General features: G+C 36.3%; 1 pseudogene; it reads left to right on the top strand.

Moving 5' to 3' along the window:
* The first annotated feature begins 7,865 nt into the window (after positions 1 to 7,865).
* On the top strand, positions 7,866 to 8,198 carry LOC148754824 (small ribosomal subunit protein uS2 pseudogene; annotated as a pseudogene).
* The last annotated feature ends 3,635 nt before the right edge of the window (positions 8,199 to 11,833 follow it).

Raw genomic sequence — 11,833 nt, 5'->3', positions numbered from 1 at the left:
ATCTGCTGAATTCTAATTCACTAGATTTTCATGGGCTTCATTTTAAGATGAATCAGCAATTTTAGCCGTTTAAACACTCTACCACGGAAAACATTCTCAACATGTTATCTCCAAACTACGATTTGAAATGAAGTTTTCACCAGCTTGTAGTTAGTTATATTCCGCTTGGAAAACAAAAAACAAACAAAGAAATAAAAGCAGGCAAAGAGAAAATACATATCATTTACATGGTTGGAGAATGAGATAGACGAGAGATATTGTGCTAGTTGATCTTTAGTACTGTATTTTATTAGAGATTTTCTCTACTTACATTTTTGTATTAACATGTCATTTCTTTTTAGAAATGATAATAATTATGTTAGCTATGACAGTGATAGTAACTGATTTATTTAAAGTACTTATTTTGGTTAACTTCGTGGTTTACAACATATGTCCATTCCTCCTCCGCCACCTTTTTTTTCTTTTTTTCTGCTTTGCTATTTGCTCATCTTTGACATACAAAGGCCCAAAAACTAGGGTGTGTGGGAGGCAAATACACTGTCCATCACAAAGCGTTTAACAAAGCGTTCCAAGCAGGATGCCTCTTGCATTCTCTTCTAAACAAAAATGAGTTTAGCATCTAAAGCACATTGGGATATGGTTGCCATAAATGATAGATGACATTGTGTTGCTCCTGTAGCATTGTGGTATTTGAAAGGTACTATTAATTAGTTTTTCTTCAAAATATTCCTGCAGGGAAGGATGGAGCAGTAACTTTTTCTGAGTTCTACTAAGGAGTAATTTATGCAGTAATCTCATGCAAACCAAAGCCTATTAAACTAATTTGTGTTTACAAGTACAAGAACCTCTGAGTTCCTATCTAAAATGTTCAGATGATTCAAACTCTTTTAGTTTGGCTCCTTTTCAATATAATTCTGTTTTTAAATATAAATTTACACAAGCTGGCACCTATTGCAAAAACCTATTGATGTCTACAATTTAAAAATAATTTCCTATTGTTTCCAGACCATTGCTCACAAATAACAAGCCATTCTGTGAAAACACAGCAAATGGAATAGCAACAGAAATACAAGAAATCCCTTAAACATAGAATAGCATTAGTAGCTTTCAAAGCTCCTTGCTTTTTATCTTTTACTAGAGGTCAGGGAAATCCCTCCCCTCACTTTATGTAAACTACATTTCCATATTTCCTCTGTATGTTTCATTCCTCCACTTAAACGAAGTGACAAGGAAATCCAGGCCCAGTTGTTATTGATATAATTAAGTATCTGTCCTAGCCTTAGTTGGGCACTATCTAAGAATCCTTACAGGACAAGAAATGACATTAGGCTGTTCGTTGAATCAATAAACTGTTAAAAGCTAATAAAATATTTTGCTAAAAAAATTAAGAATTGCTATATACCTTTGAACAATCAAAACCACACATGCTAAAATACCTTTTATCCATCTTCAGCAGGATTATATATTCTCCCTCCACTAGTACTCATGACCATCGGAGCTCCAGAGATGCCGGAATCTGCCCAACACTAACATTGGAATAGCACTGAACACTTTCAAATCCCACTCAGAGAGGTCCTATGACTTCTTGTGACAGGTAGCACCTACCCATAATAAACCAGGAAAGTTCTATCCTGATGAATCTGGGTGTTGCTGGCATCCTGGTACAAAGGTAGGATTGGCTCCTTACATCTCCTCCCTCCTCAGTGTCTGCTATCAAGGCCATCAAGTCAAGGCCAAAGCAAAAAGTTTACATATCCTAGACAGTAAAAAGGAAAAGAAAAACAAACAAACATTATCAGTAATAGAGTATGCTGCTTATTATCAGATGGACTTAACTCCACATAAGAAAGTGCAGAATATTGGAGAATAGTCAAAAGTACTGTTGAAATAACTTTCTAGGCCCAAGATGGAGCCATGGCTGCCTGTGGTGCCATGTCAGCAAACCAAAACTTAGATGACTTTTGTGTCACTGTAAATGTTCTGTTTGACAACACATGCAGTGTATTCAGTCAGCCAGTCCCCAAACACCAAGCCAGCTCTGGGCTCTACACTTACTTCCTCATTCCTTCTCACCCCAAACAAGGTGGACTGTGTGGCCCCAGCCAATCAGATAGTTCGTATTTTTCTCTTCTTTGTTCTTTATTCTTTATCCTGTAAAAGCTCCCTGCCTTCTGTTCCATTTTTCAGTTCTCCAAATAAACACTGTCTACTTCATGAAGTTTTAAATAAGTTTTTTTTCTATCATCTAAATTGTCTTCTTTAATCTTTTTTTTTTTTTTTTTTTTTTTTTTTTTAACAGGACCCAATCTAGAGAGTTGCAGGGAAAAAGTGTAGACTGTTTCACTATGCAGTGTGCTTTCAGGGCCAGCAGTATCAGTATTACCTACAGGCCTGTTAGAAATTGAGGATTCTCAGCCCCCACCTCAAATATACTGAATCACAATTCGTCATTTAACAAGATTCCCTAGTTGATATGGACCAAATGTTTGTGTCTTCCCAAAATCCATTTGTTGGAATCCTAACACCCAATATAATGGTATTTGGAGGTAGAACATTTGGGAGGTATTTATGTCATGAGAGTGGACCATCATGAATGGGACTAATGTCCTTGCAAAAGAGACTCCCGAAAGTTCTCTCATCACTTGTGACACTTGAAGACACTAGAAGAAGCCAGAGGGCAATAAACCAGGAAGTGGTCAGCAAACCCTATTCTGCCTTGATCTTGGACTTTTCAGCCCCTAGAACTCTGAGAAATAAATGTTTGCTGTTTAAGCCACCCAGTCTATGGTATTGGTGTTACAGCAGCCCAAATGGACTAAGACACCAGGTGATTACTATACACATTAAATTTTGAGAAAGAGAAGATAGAGTGTATGGGAGGTTTGACTGAGATTTCCCCTCTAGATGAAATACCTTCTTCCCAGTTAAAATTAATGTTACTCACTCAATTTTCCTTTATCTAAGATAATTGATAAATTGTAAGAAAAAATTCATATTTTTTCAACTTTAATGTGTGACCAGAGATAAAGCCACATTCTGTTGTTTCTAATGGCTTGATAATGAAATCCATTGACTTCATCGACTCTGTATTATTTTAATGTTCTATAAATATGCATAAAATTAGCTAAACAACAAATGCATTTAGATTGAAACAACAAATTATATTTCATTGTGCAAATTTTGAAACCAACATCAAAACTAATTAAATTACAACTTGAATATTTTAATATTAGTTAGCGGTGACACCCTACATTATAAGGATTCTTGTGTGCTTTTAAAAAATAAGCCAAACTTATTAAAAACAATTTTAAAATAAATATATGCCAGATAACATTTTTAGGAAGAAAAAAATATTATACCCTCTACCCCTCACACACACACACACACACACACACACACACACACGCACACTATACATGCACACCAAATTTGGTTTGAAATAACTGTTCCATCTTCAGTGGATGAAGAGAAGTAAGAACATTGAGCAATTTTCTACTGTGTGTTCAAGTATAAAATCAAAATATCACCAAGAGACATTATTATAATTAACCATAAATATGTTATTTCCTAGGTATAATGATTCTAATGGATTCCTTTCATATGATTTACTTCTTCGCTATTGCCAAAAGAGATGGTCCATAAAAGAGCTATTTTTTGTTAAATTTGATAACTAGGCTTTGCTTCTTTAAAAAAACAAAAACAAAACTGGAATTATAAGAGCATAGATGGATACTCAATAATAAAAATAAAGATAAACATGGTTTATACAATAGACTCTGAACTGAATTATTTAGGCAAGAGAGTCTATGAAAGAAAATAGGCCAAATGAAAGTCATTTTGTGTATATTGTCTTATGGAAAATAAATCAATAGGGCCTTAAAACATTAATGCAGTGTTTTGTAGAGAATTAGATGGAAAAAGGGCATCAAGCAAAATCTTAGGAACTGAACTATATGCAACAAACCTGTGTAATAATTTGTTACAAATAACTGACTTTTAAGAAAGAAAATGTAATTAAACAGAGCATTTTGTATTATCTTTCTGTTAATTAGCACTCAAAGTCATGGCTGAACTACATAATGATTATCTTGTATATCAGTACAAGTACAGTCATAAGGTAGGATTCACATTGACTTGGTTAAACTCTCTTGGTTAAACTCTACCAAATCTTGTGTAGAGGTGCTGCAGAGACACAGAGATTACTTACTTACCCAAATTAAGGAAAAGGCACATATATCATCTGCTCTATATCTAGACATTCATACAAAAAAAACACAAAAAACTATGTCCAAAGCGCTACAGATGTATTTTATAGGTTGCTAGTGTTAACACTGAATGAAAATTCATGGTGAATAAATTGTTTTGTTTTTAAAAATTTATTTTGAAATTAATTACAGAACTATGGAAAAAGAAAAAAATTAATTAGTTTACCCATTAATTATTTTCTATGTTTCAGGTATTCTATTAAATACTGTCCATTCATCATATCACATAACATTTACGGAACTTCTTTGGATTGACTACTATTTTTATCTCCATTTTACAAATCAGAAAACAGAGCACTGTAATATAATATTAGTAAACTTAATTCAGATAGCTTCAATATGATAAAACAAGTGAATTCAAACGAAACAAGATAGTATGAATACGAATGCCTTTACATATAATACACCCAGTTAAATTATATGTGGATGCCAAATTTTAAGCATCACTGGACCCTTTATCCGCATGAATTTTCCTATAAAAAATAAAGATTCTGCTTCCAAAAAATATTTACTTACTTTACCCTTTTTCTGTGACTACCATTGATTTCTTTGTGATATTTTCATTATCTAGAGAGAAGTGATGGACATAAATGTTATGTGTTGCAGAGAGGTAAATAAAATGAACACTAAGAGTCCACCAGTAGAGGAAGCTGCTGGTTGTTGATGATTGTTTTCAGAATAATAATAAAAGCAGAGTCTGGCTTGTATAAATTAAGCAGAAGAAGGCAGCGAATACAGAGCATTTTTTCTAGAAGCATAGCAGTGATGGAAAGCAGGGACGCAGTAATTTAGACAGGAGTAATAGATTAGTTTCTTTTCTAAATTAGATATAGAGACTTTAACATTAGAAGAAACAATGGATCATGCAAAAGGAGGTTTTGAAAATACCAGAAAAGAAAGAGGTAACTGAAGGAGAGTGATAGATGTAGAATAAGTAAAGGCATCAAGATGAAGAACATAGGTACAGGTTTTAGGCTTGGCAAGTAGGAAGGGTATTTCTGTTGAACCTGAAATTTAAAAGGAAAAAAAAAAGTAATAATGGGAAAAAATATCAGAATCACTGTTCTTGGGAGGTTAATTTTGTGAAAACATTGTAGACTGGACAAATTTTAACCTATACAGAACTCTCAAAACTTATTACAAAACCAAATAACTCAATTTTAAAATGGGCAAATGATTTGAATAGATACTTCACTGAAGAGGATATAAAGATGGGTAATAGCACATGAAAAAATATTCAATATCATTAGCTATTAGGTAAACACAAGTTAAAAGCATGATATACCACTACATACCTATTAGAATGGCTAAAATAATCCGACAGTACTAAGTGTTGTTGAGGATATAGAGCAATTAGAAACCTCATGCACTGCTGGTAGGAAGGAAAGAATAGTACAGCCACTTTTGAAAACAGTTTGGCAGGTTATTTCTGTCTTTGATTTGCTTGTAAGTTAAACAGATACTTACCATAAGACCCACCACCAGTACCATTACTGGATATTGACCTTAGAGAAATAAAAACATCTTTATACAAAAACCTCTACACAAAATGTTCTAGCAGCTCTATTTATTATCACCTAAACAGGAAACAACTCAAATGTCCTCTAGCACGTGAACTGATAAACTGTAGTACCTCCATACAGTGGAATATTATTCAGCAATAAAAGGACTTGAGCTATTGACATATGCAACAACTTGGATAAAATTCAAGGCATTCTACTGAGTAAGAGAAAACAGCCTCAAAAGTTTGCGTAATCTATGATTTCATTTATAAGGCATTCTCGAAAATCGATAGTAATGGAGAACAGATCAATAGTTGTCAGGGCTTAGGGGTAGGAGAAGGTATTTCTATAACAGGAGAAAAGAAGACAGCTTTTGGGGGAGATGGAACTGTTCTGTACACTGATTATGATAGTGTTCACACAAAAATGTGTGTGTGTGTATGTGTGTGTGTGACAGAGAGAGAGAGAGGGAGAGAAAGAGAGAGAGAGAGAGAAAGAACTATAGAACATTACACACAAAGTAATTTCACTAAACAATAATTTTAAAAGACAGCTTTCAGGGCTAGTCTGATGAAAGAACATAAAAAAAAAAGCCAAATTGTTATGTACAGTAAAATAATTGGAATTATGGAGTTGTCTTCTGGCTACTTAAGTAAAACATTGGGAGATTTGAAAAGGAAGGAGATGGGAGAAACAAGGACCTGCCTAAAACACCCGAGCACCATGGGAAAGGTCACTGAAAATGCCTTGCTGCAAGAGTAACCAACAGAAAAATATCAGTTTATATTATTTTTCCCACTCTCTTGTTGGTGACATTATGCATCTATTAGTTCCAAATTTTCAAAAAAAAATATGTTTTTGTAATGAGGTTTCATGTTAGAATTACTTTAGTGAATACAGAAGAAATGGCCTCTGTCCACTTATGGCAACAACTGGAGCCATGTGTAAAGAGAAGAGCAGCTGAAGGAAATTAGATGGTGAAAGAGAACTGAGAATCCAAAGTATTAGAGAAAGTATGGAAAGTAAATACGCTTCCTCTTAAGGAATCGTCCACAGTATTGTGATGGGGGCTGCATCTCCCATGAAATGAGACTTAGGTCTAGTCAAGGAAAAGGCTCGGGGACACTTGGGTTACATACATATAATTAGGAAATAGAATGCTGAGGTACCCTCTGAATTATACTAATAAAAATCAGCATTTGGGAACTTTACAAATATAATTTCCATAATCTAATTATTCCACATCTAAACACCATTATAAAAATTTAAAAAAAAGTTTCCATGAAGGCAAAAATACCCTATTGGGATTGAATATTATTACATATGATTCTAGCGATCCTATTATTTACTTTTTCACAGCTTTGCAACTCTCACACTCATCTTTTTGTTATAATGTTTTTAACCATAAAAATCCACGTGTGCATCTGATACGACATTGAAGATAGTATGGTTCCATGTAAGTAACATTGTGAGCTGACCATTTATTGTACCTGGGTGGCTTGTTACCTCCCAAGCAATGGGCCTTCTCCAAACCAGTAAGAGCATCATAATATTCTGTGAGCTTTTATGCCATTCTCACAGTGTCCAATGCAGCATCTCAATCAAAGTGCACTAAGAAAAGGACGGTGTCATTTGTAGGCAGTTAAAAGACAACAGAGAAATGTGCTGGGCTCTAAAAAGTTCTGTGACATGTGAACAGTACAACCCTTCAGTTTTACTGCAGATCTGAGAGAAACAAGGAATAATATGTAGCACTCTGTTCTTATTATCCTGGCAAGAATATAATTGGCTCTTCACTTTTATTCTGATACTATATGTTTTCTTCGATCCCTCACTCCCTAGTTCTCCTCGTTAGGAAAACCATCCTTGCTCTCCAGTAGAGTAATTTATTTAGAGATTAATAACTAATCTCTTGCTATATTACTCTACCAGGGCCTTTCATAACAACATGCTACAGACTAGATGACTTAAACAACAGAAATTAATTTTCTCACAGTTCTGGAGGTCAGAAGTCCAAGATCAAGGTGGCACCAAGTTTGGTTTCTCCTGAGAGCTCTCTTCCCGGCTTGTAGATGGCCTCTTCTCTCTGTGACCTCACATGGCTTCTTCTTGTTGCTCTTTGGGAAGAGAGAAGGAGCTCTGGCAGAGGCCTGATCTCAACTTCTGCGGACGTACTGAAGAGATTGAAAAGGAAGAACAAGCCTCTCTTGAAAAGTCTGTGACCAAGGAGGAATTTCAGTGTGAATGGACTGATCCAGACCCTGCTACCCAACTGGAGGCTGCAGACTGGTCTGAAAGTATGCAGTTGCCCTCGTATCTATTTAGCAGTTCCCTACTGAAAACCGGTGCTCAGCCCGCCGCCGAAGACTGGTCTGCAGCTCCCACTGCGCAGCCCACTGAATGGGAAGGAACGACCACTGAGTGGTCGTAAGCTGTCTCTCCGTACTCTTACACAGAAAAGGGAAATAAGGCTGACAGAAACTGACGTTTCTGGGGGAAAAAAAAGATTTGACAAAAGCAAGTGTTATGGATAAAATATATTCCCCTAAAATTGATATGTTGCAGCCCTAACCTATCCCCCCAATGTGACTGTATTAGGAGACAGGGCTTTTAGGGAGGTAATTAGGTTAAATGTGGTCATGAGAGCTTTGATCCCATAAGACTGGTGTCCTTATAAGAAGATGAAGAGACACCAGAGCTCCTGCTCTCTTCTTACAAGAGCAAAGAGAAGAAGCCATGTGAGGAGGACACAGAGAGAAGGGGCCATCTGCAAGCCGGGAAGAGAGCTCTCAGGAGAAACCAACCTTGATGGCACTTGATCTTGAACTTCTGACCTCCAGAACTGTGACCTTCCACCAGCTGTTCTTGGGAGATGGTGCTGCACATGCTCAAAACTTCCTGGCCAGCGTCCACCTCAGACCCAGTGAGTGAGCTCCCTTTTTGTTGCATGGTGTGGCAGTGTCCACATAGTGTAGAGAAGAGTCTGTGTTACACAGAGTGATGGTAAGTGGATTCACATAAGACACCTCTGTGAGAGGCTGGTGATTAGCCCTGGGAACAGTAACCACTGGAAGTTGCAGTGATGTAAGGTCTGCCCGAGATTTCTGGGTATAGGCCGGTATCGTGTCTAGTGAAGCCAAAGAATGGGCACACAGACCAGGGACAGGCAAGGAGTTGTAAAGGAAGATAGTTTATCAGAGGCAGGAGGAGAGGTTGCAGCTCCCGAGTTGGAGGGGATACCCAAAGCTGGGAAGCCCACTAGCTAAGGCAAAAGGCTTTTACTTTTATACTTTCCCCTGCCTGTTTGGGGAAGGGGGCTGGAGGCTTCTAATGGAATTCATCTATTAGGTTTGTCCTGTTTGCCCATCCTGAAGAAATTCACGAAATAACCTATTCCTACCTACTAGATCTGCTCCTTTGTTCAGCCAAATGGATTTGAGATAATTTATTAACCTCAAGGCATATTCTCATATCTTTGTCCTGGGTGAAGGAGACATTCCAGAACCTGGAGTTTCAGGATATGGCTGCTTTTTTGTTTATTCCACCAGGGACCTCCCTATATACCTAGTAACATACTAATTAACCTGTCTCAGCAGCTCCCCGGAAGGCTGCCTGGATTTGGTTGGTGAAGTTTCCTGGACTGACACGGCCAGTATAGGAGTGGCTCTAGTAACAGCCACAAACTTCTCATGGCCCACGAGCCAATATTCCTGGAGGATAGGAATACTGACATCAGCCTGGCTTTTAATAGCAACAGTGACACAAGCTGCCAGCAGAAGCTTCTCTCCAAATGTATTATGTAGATGGCATCACTTTTCCTTTTGTGGATGTACTGTTCCATCGAGAAGTCAAGGTTGGCACCACATAGGTGGGCGGGTTCATGTTGCAAGAAATTTGAGGAAATATTCTTCCTTCCTTTGCAGGACATCAAGGGCTCTGGACATTGTGAAAATTCCCTTTAAGTTATAACAAGAAACCAGAAAAATGCCGAATGATCCTTTCTGGTTAGTGAAGAAAGGCTTTTTTTTTTTTTTTTTTTTAACGTTTAGTCCATTATTTTAGGGAGAAATTTGCAACAAGGTAAAACTATACCTACCAAAGAACTTACTTCTTCCTCTGTATGATTCTCTTTTACTGAAAATTTGCCTCTGTTTCTTTTCTTCAGTATAACTATGTCCTGAAGGACCCTTGAATCTTCACCCACTGATTTAGGAAATCGGATGATCTGAGAGTTAAATGTATCTCTCTGAGTTCCTGAATTGAATCGTGCGGTTCTTTAATGTCTATGATTTAAAATCAGGAATATGTATTAGCAACCCTAAAAAGCATAATGCTTCCATAGGCAGAAATGAAATACTCAGTTAAGTTCCACTAGCCATGAAATAAAACCCAGTGTCAAACCCCCTCTGCTAAAGAGACAATGAAGAAATGGGTAGTTTAAGTATTTGAAATCTTCTTTTGTTAATATGTGAAACCAGATAACCATCAGATCTTGTGATCTGAGAGCTCAGACTATTTTAATGAAGGAGGAGAAGAAAGAGGAGGGGAAAGCGGAACAATAAAAAGCAGATAAAGAGAAAGGAGGAGGGGAGGAAGAAGTAACTTTCATAATAAGAAGTATTTATAGTAGAATGACATGTATTTCCTTACTGTGTTATTTTTGGAGGTAATAAAAAAACAATAATATGGAAAAAGAAATGTACACCATATATTTCCCTCACATGAAGAGTGATATGAGAAAAGGTATATTTTAGTAATGAGATTTGAGTGTTTTGGCAGCTCAACAAACACCAAGATATTCACACTGTTGGAGAAAGTGGATATATATATATATATATATATATATATATATATATATACATATATATATGCCAAAAAAAGAAAAAAAGAAAAAAAAGGCAAAAACAAATAAGAAAGGAAAGAAATCCCAATGTTTGGGGTAACTAATTAGTTGAAAATACTGTAACAGCTCATTGGGCAATTTTGTAATCAGATGAGCCCAAGGGATGAATATGATCAAGTTTATAACAGTTCATTTTCTTTGACTGCAGCTGTATACAATGCCCCGGGAGATTCTAGAAGCAATGAAACTACAGCGACTCTTTTGATTAATAACATATTAAATACGTAAAATTCATGAACAGAAATGCATATTGTCATGCCTTGAAGGGTATCCATGGACGTTATGGAGCCCCTTCTGGAGAGAGAGCGAAGGAGTTGGAAACCTGTGAACGGCCATCTTAATGGCATTGCCTTCTTAAAGATGTCTGTTAAAAGTGGTGGTGTTTTTTTTTTCCTTTGTATCTAAATTCGAAGGGTTAAACTGTGCTGTGATTGCCATAATTGTTATTTCTCCCCCAGTGATTTTATAGCCAACAAGGGAACATTAGCACCCATTGATTCCTTGTGGAAAATAATCTATTTAAAGATACTAGCTTCAATTGAATCTTTTTTTTTTTTTTTAATGCTTCACTCCGTTATTTTATTATAGAGAAATCCACACCAAGGCAGAACTGGAGCTTCCAAAGAATTCACTTGTCTCTCTATTTATTTTTCCCTGGAAGTCATAAGCCTCTGTTGATAGCAGCCCAGATGGGTGCTAGGAAAGCAATTATGATTAAAAACATGATGGGAATTCAGAGAGCTGCAGGACATCTGCAAGTACCAAAGACTCTTGTAAGGGCCTAATCCCATACTCATTACATGACTTTTTTCCTAGGGTTGTCTATGTCTTAGTAATTCCTGTGTTATTAAATATATATATTTAGCTAAACCTTTTGTAGCACACATATTCAACTATTTGAACATGATTTGATATACGTATTTTGGTTAGACATAGAAACACCTGACATTATCTAACAATCTATTGAAGGAAATTTACATGAAAAGAATGCAGTAAACAAAGAAAGTAAGTAATATGATTTTGCTCAGCAGTGTCTGGCATATACAAGAAATACAAATTTTCTTCTCTTCCATTCATTCTTCCTAAGGCTAAATGTATGCCACTTAGGGAGAGGAGAAAAAAATATAGCAACTGCAATAAAAGTAATTTTTTACAAAGTAAAC

The sequence above is a fragment of the Rhinolophus sinicus genome, chromosome 17, assembly GCF_057876585.1.
Source record: "Rhinolophus sinicus isolate RSI-liver-muscle chromosome 17, RSI-T2T, whole genome shotgun sequence".
NCBI classification, from domain to species: Eukaryota; Metazoa; Chordata; class Mammalia; order Chiroptera; family Rhinolophidae; genus Rhinolophus; species Rhinolophus sinicus.
The sequence above is the reverse complement of the archived record's forward strand: the minus strand, read 5'-3'. Positions and strand labels throughout refer to the sequence as shown.